This window comes from Cyanistes caeruleus, chromosome Z (assembly GCF_971803275.1).
Source record: "Cyanistes caeruleus chromosome Z, bCyaCae1.hap1.1, whole genome shotgun sequence".
Lineage (NCBI taxonomy): Eukaryota > Metazoa > Chordata > Aves > Passeriformes > Paridae > Cyanistes > Cyanistes caeruleus.
The window spans coordinates 53,999,811-54,012,402 of NC_141732.1; the positions used below are offsets into that span (position 1 = coordinate 53,999,811).

The window sequence follows — 12,592 nt, forward strand, 5'->3', positions numbered from 1 at the left end:
GTTTCTGCCTTTGTATGTCTTCACTGTAGTAAGCAAGGTTCTCTTGCAAGTTGTGATCAATATTCCACTACAAGTTGCTTTTAGCTGACTAGCCATCTACTGGATATATTAAGGGACTGACCAGTGCTTATCACTAACACTGGATAAGCTAATTTTCACTTTCATAAATATGAATCAAACTAGGGAAAAAAAACTGAAATAGTGAAAGGGAGTACTCATACAACAAAATCAGCAAGGCAGTGTTTTGACTTAGAAGTTTTATTTTTCTGAGAAAATTAAGCCAAATTATTCAAAAGTCTGCAAAATCTGGGGGCAAAATTGCAATTTCAAAAAATAATTATTTTTTTGTAAGAATCTGGGATGCATGTATATTTGACATCATCCCCTCCCAGGAAAAGCAGAATAAAGGTTGTGTAAATTCATTTCCCATCCACTCAGTCAGTAGAAATGAGGTCAGCTCTACTTACAGCTGCATTAGCATTCAGATCAAGCTCACTTCACTCACATTTCCACCCAAACATCTCATTACAGCAGTCAGTCTAGGCTGTTCAGGGCACAACAGATATTTTCATCTTTTCCACATCTGGCCACTTGAAAGGTGTGCTTTTAGTTTCTCTGACTTGTTCTAAAGCAGTCCGAGCACTCTTTGTGAGGTCATGGACCAAGTTTTGCTCCAAAGGTGTGAGTCATCTACTTCCAAATCCTGATACTGTCCAAGTCAAGTGTTACTTGCCTCTGGCATTGACCATGCATTAGGTATTGTCTTGAAAAAAACACCGATGTACCAAGTACAGTAATGTTGCATCAGAAAAAAACCTGACAAAAGTTTGCCAATTCAAAAGAAATTTTTCAAGAAAATCTTTTGAAACACCTCTGAGGATTATTATGGGCTAGGTTATAAAGACAAATATTTAAACACTTGCAATACAGATAAATATGAGACCAAAAGTGAAGAGATAGACATACGCTGTTTCCAGAGAGATCATGGTTAAAGTCAAATTGATATCTCATTTTAAGCGTGCTAGGGTACTGCTTTCTAAAGCTCTCATACTATCAGAAAATCATGTTTTAAGTAACTGCATCTATGGGATGATTGAGGTATCTTAAGACAGAAAATACACCTCAATGTTGACTTCTAGCTTTAGAGCTCAGAACTTAGTTGCCAGTGTTTTGGGGACAGGATTTCCTCTGGGAAATGAGACTTGATGCCACTTTTAAGTAATCCTTCCACCGTTTAAAAAGCAGACAGAGATGTCAGTAGGTGGAGCTGCCTTTCCTGCAGTCAGTAGAGAAGTTTCTCGGCAGAAATTGCATTTGCAGGCACCCAGTCAGCTTTTCCCAGTCCCTGGCAGATGGTACTTGAACAAAACATGAACATGCAAGAATACAGCTTTTTTACATCATGTTACCAAAGTGCACAAGTCAGGAGAAGACAGAACACAGAACTGACAATGTTTGTCAGCACAAGCTGTTTATTTTTTCTTTTTTTTTTTTTTTCTTTCCTCAGTCATGATGAATGGTATCATTTTACAGTGATGTGCTTTTGCTTCAGAGCATCTTGTTCACAACAGTAAAACACCCTATAATTCATGCTTGGACTGAAGGTAATGCTAATGTAAACATGTCTATTTTCATCATCTTCAGCGCTGAGGTACATGAAGTACATCTTTGCAGATGATAATCAGGCTGACAGTTTTTTCTTCCATTATTGTTCTGGTGAAATAAATATGCAGTTCATCCATTTATTACTAAAGAGTACTTCCACTTAATCTCTCAGCTTGAAGATGTACATTGTATATGAGGGCTGTGATCAATCCATTGTCTTTATTTTAAAAGGGAGATTCATGAATCTGATTAACTGAAAGAATAAATATGGTATAAAAACTTCTGAGAATCACTCATATGAGTGAAGAATAATAATTTATTCTTCAAATTTATGATACATGTCTGAGCACTGGCTTTTTTCATATGATGAATTTCATGTCTACTTTGTTTTTGAGGCTTTGAGTAAATAGGACAAGGAAGGTTCTCTGACCACCATCCTCAAGTTTGACTTTACTGAGTAACAATGGTTCATTTTTTTTCACATGGCAGGCCACAAGCCAAAACATTAATATTAAAATGAGTAATTCTGATTGTGAATGAAGAGTTAATGCTGCCCTGATAGTTGTAGATATCACAGTAAAATCAGCTCCTCTGGATGTTTACAAAGTACACAGAACATACGTCATCTTCTGATTTTATGCATCTCCATATGGTCTTCTTAAGCAATCCTAATTTCCATTCATTTCTCCAATATGCCTAAAAAAACTCAGAGAGGCTGATTAGCACATATTTCTCCAGGTGATATGCTGCACAAAGGTAGTCTGTCAAAATCTTGGAAGAATTTTTCTTGTTTTATGTTAAGGGTAAAATGCAGGGAAATGTTTATTTTGTGGTTATGGTGAGCAAAATATGCACAGAATGGTATTTGATTTCACTGTGCTAGTAACAGGTGCGCTGCCTTTGGGCTCAAGTCTCCTGGTACCTTTCGCATTTTATAATTTCTGAAATAACCAGGAAAGACACTTCTAATGAGGACCTGATATACACATCCAGACGGCAATAGGAGCTGCTTGAAAGCAGCTCTGAGCAGTAAGGCACTTAGTGTTCAATAGGTGGTAGATGTACATGGTTGATATATTTATCTTCAGAGTAACATTTAACCATTAATCTGACTATAAGATCTTGAAGTAATACACACTCCATCCCTTGTTTCTGTCTGGCCTTAAGATAAGAAGGTGGGGACAACAATTCAAACTGTATAGTTTTGTTTACTTTTTCCTTCAGTGTTTGTCTCAGTGAAAGGAAAATAGTGCTCCTGAGCTACAGCTCCATGTACATTGTCACAGCTACTGAGCATTGTTTTTATATTGTCTTAATCTTCACAGTCTTTTTAAATCATATTAGTTTTTAGCGTCTCTTATGAATGCATCAGAGCCAGGGCCCTTGCCTCTTTCAGTGAAGAGTCTCTAGCCAGCACTGATTTAATTGAACATCAAGAAGATCAGCAGTCAAACAGCTGATGATTCCTTTCAGAGAATGAGATAAAAAATTTGTTTCCATGCATATGCCAAGAATTGAACGATTTTGAGAAGTAACTTCTTTTCCTCATTTAAGCTTGATACATCTTCTAGTTACTAGAAAAGTATCAACTAAATAAACTGAAGGCGACAAGTCAATAGCCTCAAAGTGTTGTCTTGACCAGGAATAAGTTTTGGTTTTTAAATTTATGTGGATAATCTGTAAGTGATACTTACTTTGATTTATTGCTTGGCTGTTGGTTAAGTGTGTATGCTGGTGAACTGAGAATCCTGAAGTAATAGCCTTGAAACTATTAATCTAAACCCAGCAGCAATTTAGAAGAACAAGCAATTTATGTATCTCTCAATTTCTTCTGCTAGGAAGAGGTTGGACCTGGCAGCATTACCCATCAGCTGTTAACAAGATCTTTTGGGGGCATGGCCCAGTCACCTCTGTTATGCTGCAATAATGCAAAGGTACAGGACATATTTAAGTTTCTGTCAGTTAACAGCTGTGTTACTGAAGACTAATCTCAAGAGAATAAAGTTTGCAGGATGTAATCAGCACTGAGGGGATTTCAAATCAAGAAATTTTAAATTAACAACACCAAAAATGGTTTTTGCAAGGCAATGTTGTATAAAATAAATTTTCATTCACAGAGTTGTTATTTTTATTTTAACAATTGGAAAAGCAGGTGGGGAAAAGTGTGGAGACCTTTATTCACTATTGTTCAACAGCCATGACTTCTCTGTAGAGCTGCTGCCTTGCCAAAAGCAAATTTTAAATGTATAATGAAATGTTTTGCTGGTGTAATGAGAAATGTCTTATACAAGGGTGATACTCTGTAATACCAGATTTATTTTCCTTCCTTCTGTGAGAGTTTTTGATTTGGCAGAATTATAAGATCAAAATCAAGCGGTAATGTGGAATCAAGACCATCATGCCGAAAAACTAAAGATAAATTTTTTGTTGATATCACATGGTAGCAGCAAAGATGGGCAGAAGGAACAGTCCTATGAGATTTACATTTTAATAGTATAGCTTTACTGCATTAATACAAAAGCTTGATTTCTTACCATATATTTGTGTGCTTATATCTCACTTTATAGTAAATGTTTTGCTACTATAATTACTGTTACTACTACTATCACTTAAGGTAAAAAGATAGAGGCTCCTATCCATTGCAGCTTCTTACCTTTTCTTTAGCATCACCATGAGTGAAGATCATGACAAAAACTGAAAAAAAAAGAGGTATTTGACAGAGGGGAAAGATGTTTACTCTTAACGAAGCATTCTTTAGCTTGAAGTTACACATGCTCAAAAACAGCGTATTCCAGTCTTAGCCATACTTCTCCCCCTTACCTAATTAATTTATTAACTTTTTTCAGGAATTAAGTTCATTCTAATGAATTTAACCTTGATTTTCATGTCTTCATGTCCCGTGCAGAAGACAGATAATAATGTGTGTTTTCTCCACTTACTGTAAGCATGAGCTTTGAAAGGTTTCAATCATTTCAGTTGGTATGTGTGATGCAGTAATTTTAATGAATGCCTAAGCAGACTTCATCTAGTCCTTTTGTGTAGTTTGGAATAATTCACACTAATGAAAAAAAAATTATCAAATTTCTCAAAACCGTTTTAGATGGTACCTTTGTGTATATATATATATATATATATATATCTCCTCCAAAATGCCTCAGAAATTCTTTAAAATCCTATTACCTATAAATATATTCTAAGATCAATTCTTTCTAAGATCACTTATTCTATATATATTGCACAATATCTTTGGTGATTTAACCATTATAAAAGTGTAAAATAAGTTTCAAAATCTTCACTGCTTTTTGAACTGAAAAGGTCTGAGAAAAAAACATGATAAATAGATACAACAGAACAGATTTCACCTAAAAAAACAGATTTCAAGCAGAGACAGATTAACCTATTCCTTATTCTACACAGTGTATTTTAGAAACTATACTTGTCTCAATATATTAAATGCACAAGAAACTCTGATTTTACCATTAGGTCCCTTGCAACAAAGTTCAGAAGTATTATCATATCATATAGATTAACCTAATCCATGTGAATTTGTTTGGGTTTTAAATATCAATTGTCTACATTACCCAATAAGGACTTTGACATTGTATTAAACTACCGACATGCCTGTATATACTGTGAGTGACTTCAACATGTATTTATTTCCCATATTTAGTTTTGTTTGGGGATGGTTGCATGAACTAGGAATAGCATGGTGTGTTATGCTGTGAACACTTCTTATGAATATGGTACTCTAAATTTTTAATAGAATTGAAGATTTCTATAAATATTTCAAGTATAATTTTAGAAACAATTACATATGTCCAGCAATTAAAGGAGTTGTACTTAAGCAGGGTATAAATAGTGACTGAGAAAAAAAATACAATCTACTTTAGCTTTCTTTACACGGGACAGATGGATTGTGTTCTGTTAAAAAAAAGCAGCAATCCCTAGAGAAAGTAATGGTCCCATCAGGCTAAACAAGGAGATTTGTCAAAGTTAAAGGAGATACTGCTTCACTCAAACTGGTAAAGTTCTCAGTGACTGAAAAAGAGGAACATAATTCGCATTTTTTAGAAGGATTAAAAAGGAGGACATAGGGAACTGCAATATGAGACCCAGTCAGTCTCACCTCAGTGCCTGGCAAGATAGTGGAGCAAATCCTCCTGGAAACTATGCTGAGGTGTATGGAAGACAGGGAAGTGATTGGTGACAGGCAACACAGCTTCACTAAGGGCAAATTGTGCCTGCCTGATTTGGTGGTCTTCTAATGGGGTTACAGCATTTGTAGATGGGGAAAGAATAACTGACATAATCCACTTGTCCTCATGCAAAGCATTTGATACTGTCCCATACTACCTTGTCTCTGCACTGGGGAGACATTGATTTCATGGGTGAAATATTTGGTGGATAAGGAATTAGCTGGATGTTTGACTCAAAAAATGCAGCCAACAGCTTGATGTCCAGGTGGAGACCAGGGATTACCTGGGTCTCTCAGGGATCGGTACTGAGATGAGTATTATTTAACATCTTTATTGGCAGTATGGACAGTGGAATTGAGCACATCCTCTGCAAATTTGCTGACAATTGCAAGCTTAATTTATACTCTAGTTGCAGTTGATATTCTAGAGAGAAGGAATCCCATCCAGAGGGATCTTTACAAGCTTGAGAAATGGACCAGTGTGAGTTTTACAAAGCTCAGTACAACCAGGTGTTAAGTCCTGCATCTGAGTTAGGTCAATGCAAAACATGAATACAGTCTGGATGATAAATGGACTGACAGCAGCCCAGCAGAGATGGACTTGAGTGTGTTGGTAGATGAGAAGTTGCAGTGTGCTCTAGCATCCCAGAGAGTCAACCATATGCTGGGTTACAGCCAAATCCCAGCAGGGCAAGGGAGGGGATTCTGCCACTCAATTCTGACCTCATGAGACCCCCACCTGGCGTGCTGCATCCAGCTATAGAACTTCTATGGGAGTAAGTCCAGAAGGCCATGAACATGACCAGAGGGCTGGACCACATCTTCTATGAAGACATGCTGAGACTGTTCAGATTTTGGGACCATTCTTGTTCTTTAAAATATGCTTGCCTGAGGTTTTGCAAGATTAATGACAGTACTGTCATGAACTATTCTGCAATGTGAGCTCACTGGATGCAATGCCAGCTAGCTCACAGGTCTCCACAAGACTGTGCAGGTAAGCTAGTGCTAGCTGGTAATAACTAGTGCTTAATATGCCACTCTCCATTTTAATATCAAATCATGACCTATCCTCTCAAATACTAAACTAATTCATTTTATAATCTACGGGAAATGAAATAAATTTTCTCCCAATTATTTCATTACTTATTTCACATCTGTGGCCAAACATTTTCCAAGTACATAAATTCAATAATAACTGTAGCACAAATACTACTGGAAAACATCAGACACAGTCTGCACAGGTCCCCCTGGCTTGTAGACCAAGCTGGAGGGGTTTTGCCTGCTTAGTGCAAGTTTCACAGCTCCTTCAGTACATTGAAGGCCAATGCAGTCAGATCATGAATGCTATAAATCATAGTTTCATCTGATCCCTCTCCTCTCTGTTTTCTCAGGCCTCCACCAAAGCCACTACTATATAAAAATGGAAATACCTGTGAGAAACCTCACTGAATACTTAACTCTTATGTGCTAAGCTTTGTTGATTGTACTAAAATCTCTCCTACCTGTCTCAAGTCACCTTCACCCTTCAGTCATTTAATGTCATCATTTCCTCTGTTTTCACTGGAATGAAAAAGTAAATATGCATAATTTAAAGTAAAAAAATCTAATTAAATTTGTGCATTGGCAGAATAATTAAATCAGAGTATTCTCACTTTTAGCTGATTTTGCTTTGTCTACCTCTCATCTTATGGTCACAATATGGCTTTTTTTAGATCTTTGTGTCAAAGGGACTCTTTAGACTGCTATGAAAGGACTGTGGTTCAGTATTACTGCAGTAACTGTATTAATCCTAATAGACATTTTTATTCTAGTGATGCCAAATATTCATTTCATGGAAGCTAATGGCATTTAAGCTAGCTGTGAGTGAACAGCAGGCTCCAAAGCAGCCGTTGGTCCCCAAGTCAAGCTCAGTGAATGAGCCATTCCCTTTACGCTTAACAGCTGGTAACAGATGACATAAATCAGATGCTAAGGCAACCTTTGAAACTTTAGTGAGCCCTAGCAGGGCTTCCTCCAATGTAAATTTGCATCAGTTTTTGGTATGTAGAAAACTACATTTAGTAGAATAGTTCTATTCTGAACTATTTTAGCTGTTTTAGTGCTGTACTTTGGCCTATATAAATGCTGTCATTTGTGTCATCCCACAGTCTTACATAACCCTCTTCAAAGAGAAATGGTTAAATGCTTCTTAGTTCCATCTTTACTTAAAATTTTATTATTATCATTATTATCATTATTAACTATCTTTATCTTTATTATTGCAATGCACATGGTTTGCACATGGACTCGTTCCAGCTTTTTACAGGTCATTGTAGGAAATGTATATTATCTTCATTTGTTAATTTATTTATGTTAGCAGTAATGAAAAGCCTTGGTGTGTATATTTTGGCATGTAATTGGTAATGCCCCAAAGCAGTCTCCTTTTCCACCCAAAAGTCCATCCATTTCCATTACTTTCTGCAGAGCTGAAGTCAACTGAATAGACACTTTTTCTCTAAAATTAGTATTTGTTTTCTGATTAAGTCATGTAAGCTAGTACAGTTCAGTGGAAAATTCAGACTGCAAAAAACCCCATGCAGGTTATATATGAATTAACAAAAACTATCCCAAGTTTAGTTGATACATTACAGCAGCAGCCTTTGAGCTTCGATATCCTGGTATTTCTCTGCTAGCTTAAAAGCAAAGTGTTGCTTTCCCCAAGTCAGAGAATCATCATACATATGTAGGTGTGCTAAATTATTGCAGCTGAATTTTCAGTAAACAGGCATTCTTAGAAGTTAAGTTGATGCTAAAGTACTTCCTGTATGGATTTTTTTTTTTTAAAATAGAACAGAGACCAACATTACCAGGATTTGCTGTCATTCTGTGTATAGGGAGGATAGTTGATTTGAACAGGGCACTGTGAAATGCTGGTTAGAAAGTGTGAGAAGCAAAAGGGATGTTGGAAAATGTACACTGGAACCCTAAAGTGAGAAGAGATGGTAAGTAAATGAGAAACAGGAGTACAAAGGAAAAACTGTAAAGTAATTGGAGGCAAGACTGAGTAAAATGTTGCAGGACTCTAATCATGTTTAGAAGGATGAAAAGGCAGGTTGTTTGTCTTGTAATGGCTAGGGATTAAAGGAGCTGCCCTTCTGCAAATGGAGGAAATATCTCACATGTATTCAAGGCTGTATTTTGACCTTTAAACATTACTCCATTTTGGGAATGTGTGACTCAGGAAGAACACTTGCCAAGGTAAATACAGGCTGAATAAGTATAATCCCTTTAAAATTCTTAAAAACTACTAACAGTATTTTCTGGAAGTAGTGACTAGTTATTTTCACTTGGCTACTTTGGCAATATTAGTTTTTTAAATCAATATCCATGAATGTCATGATAGGAATGAAGCTGAAAAAATATTTCCTTACAATTTGTTCTTTTATTTTTTTCTCTTTCACTTTGTTACTCCTGTGAAAGTGGAAATACTACTACTAAATTAATACTCCTACACTAGAAACTTTCTAACTGGTTTCTACATCAGATTTCCAAAGATAACAATAGATGAAATTGTTCTAGCAGCATCAGGATTACTTAAGGTTCCTATACAGTTTTGCTGGGAAGTCTTTAAACATTCTGCCACTTATTTTTACCTCTTAAGACTGACAGATAATTATTTGAAGTTCTTATAAATGTGGCTATTAGAGACGAAGAGTGGGCTAATGGTCTCTATGAACACTTACCTGCCAGGCAGCAGATGTGGCATAGCTTCTGGCCCTGACAAACAGGAAAGATTAGAACAGAGTTTCCTATAATTTCTCTCAGCAGGAGACACAGTAGAATCTGTAGAGCCATTTTTGGAGGCTGAAAGAGCCATTAGCAACCTATTTGTTTTGATTTGTTCCCTACTTTCTCTTTTGATGGTGCTGGTCCCAGATACTGTGTGACTATTCCTTTGTCCAGCTCTTTTGGGAAACTGACACCTTGACAAAATGGAACTGTGATAGCTCAGAATGGTTGCATGTCATTAACTGGTGTTCAGCTTTACCACTTCTTTGATTTTTCTATTACTGGTATGTGCTGGTTGTAGCCATATAGATATTTTAAAATACCAGAAAATGAAATTCAGCATTTTGCACAGAGAAGTTACAATTGGAGTTGAGGTGTGAGCTTTTCAAAGGTTTAGAAACAGCAGAGGCAGGACTGACAGAGACCACTTGTGTCCTTAAGGACAGTTTTACATTGTTAAATTTTCATATGCAATGGAAGCTTGGTGCAGAAAGCTTGACAGTTTTATGCTTAGTTTGCTTTGGACTGCTGTAAGAACTCAAACTTTCTTATATTTGAAAATTTACTCCAAGATTTCAGAATGACTTTTGAGAGAGTCTCCTGGGGAGGCTTCCGAAAAGTGCTGAGCTAGCTTTCTTCTGACAATGATTGATTAGAAAAGGACTTGTGTGCTCACACAAACCCATCATATAGAAAAGAAAGAACACTGAGGCCACTTGCTGCATTATGCGTTCAAAATTTCAGTGCAACTTTTTTTACTTTCAGGCATTGCCAGGCACACTTGCTGGGGCTATGAAGGAGAACAATAGAACTACACTTTCCATAAACTAGCAGCCAGCAATGGTAGCAGCAAGCTGCCATCCACAGTGCATCTTGTTACCCCCACAGTATCACACAGGTACCTTCCTCTTCTCCTTTTAATTATTTCTGATTAGTTCTTGAATTATACTCAGCCTCTGTCTTCCTATCACTGCAGTCACTTATATTTGGGTTACTATTGTCAAAATATCCCCTGAGAAAGCATAAACACATTCCAGTATCCAAACAGAGGGCTGAAAAGTAGTGGATAAAGCCAGTGCTTGGCATGCTACCTTCTGCAATGGTTAAATGCATCCTAAGCTGGCTCCCAAGCTATTTGTTTCCTACTGAAGCACAAAAAACAAGCTAACACTGCAAAATCCCAGCGTCTTCTTTTAATCCTTTTTTTCTTTTGGGGCAACTGGGCTCTTCTCTCAGTAGAAGGACAGGAAGTCCTACAGGGCTTATACTTGTGAAGGTTAGTTTTTCCTCCTCTCCTATTTAGCTCTCCCCCTGTTCTTCTCACCGTGCTTATGAGATCTCCAGGGTTCATATCATATCTGTCTTGTCTGTATATAGAGTCCTTGTCTAATAAAAAAGGTGCCATATTATGTAGTCACTTTTCAGATAGAATTTACTTTAATTATTAGCATACACTCTAAGTTTTTTGGTGAAAAGTGAAAAGATCATACTTTGAAATTAACTATCATGCTAAGTAAACTAATAACTATATAGATTTCATAAGCATGGAGCCTAGAGACTTAATCAAAAGGGCTAGCACAAGAGAAATTGCTTTTCATGTTTTGATTAAGTCTGTTTGAACCCAGACAAGAAAAGTGCAATAAATATTGAGTGAAGAATCCAATAGAATACCATTGACTTTGCATCATATATTGTATTAAAAACATACAAAATGTGAAATAAAAAATAGAGCTGCAATAATCTTGAGATCTCCAAGGAATTTACCAAAAAAAAAAAGAAAAAAAACCCAAAAAAAACCACCCAAAGCAAACCAAACCAAACCAAAAAAGCCCCAAACACAAAAAACCAAAAAACCCAGAATGCTAAACCTCAAAATAAACACAAAAAAACCCCCGACCCCAAAACAAACCAAAAAACCCAAAGTAATTACAAAGAAAGAATTCTTGTATGAGAATTTGTAAAAAAGAAATATTCTAGTATTAAAACCAGGATGCCTTATGTTTATAAGAAAGTATATATTAGAATTAAATATAAATGTACAATAGTTTTGTTCTAGAATCCTATCCCTTCAACTATGGAAAGTGCATAAACAAATAAACAATTTTTTTTCTGAAGGCATCCTCCTGGCTCTTTGGGTTTGTAAACAGAGAATTACATATAATCATGCATGAGTATTCTAAAAGTTGAAGAGAGCTCTAATTGGCTATGAATATACACGACAGAATTATCTCTACTGCTGATTCTTTTAACATTCTCTACAGAAAAACTGGGTTGAAAGAATATTAAATTTGTGAAGTTATGCTTAGAATTCAAGAAATGCCAGAATCAAACTTTAATTTTAAACTTAGAGCTGCCTCAGTAGTTCATCTATTATGCCAAAATCTTTACATACAAAAGGGACACCCAACACCCCATCATTTACAGTCACCATAACATCTTTGCTGTCTGCATCAAAAGTAACATGCAATGCCTGCATCCTGCTACTAGGGGTAACACAGCAAAAGCGCACCATGTATCAAAAGAGGTGAAGGATAACAAGTTGCAATAGGCAAAAAGACATGTAACATAACAAATATTGGTATTTTATTTTCTTTGTTTACTATCCTTGAACTTAATACTACTAAAAAATAGTCTGTCAAAATGCTCACCTGCTGCCTATACTATTTCTTCCTGTTTGTCTTGTTTTGCCTTGTTTTAGGACATATTCTCTCCCTCCTCATACAGGCCTCTTCATTCTGATTTGTAGAAACAAACACCTTCGTGTTGCTTTTTCTGTCCTTCTCAGGATTTTGTTCACAAATACACAATGTGTAACAGTGAGCAGGGGGGATCAGAGCCTCATGGCTCTGCTGGTCTCTGTCCATGGGCAAAGGAGATATTTTAGGGCCTTGGGATGAGTGGTTAAAGGATCAGGAGCACAGGCAGTGTTTGTTCTCCTCTCTCCTACCACTTGCAGGGAATGATGAGAGAAGAAACAGGAAAATCATAAACCAATACCTGGCTCTGAGCTTGATGTCACTGGAA

General features: G+C 36.5%; 1 long non-coding RNA gene across 1 annotated transcript; it reads right to left on the bottom strand.

Annotated features, from left to right (window-relative positions):
* Positions 1-1,454: 1,454 nt before the first annotated feature.
* Positions 1,455-12,294, bottom strand: LOC147648454 (uncharacterized). The gene is made up of 3 exons (XR_015280405.1): positions 12,217-12,294; positions 7,303-7,360; positions 1,455-4,299 (listed from the first exon to the last, which is right to left on the bottom strand). It is a non-coding gene; the product is annotated as an uncharacterized LOC147648454 (long non-coding RNA).
* Between the last annotated feature and the right edge of the window lie 298 nt (positions 12,295-12,592).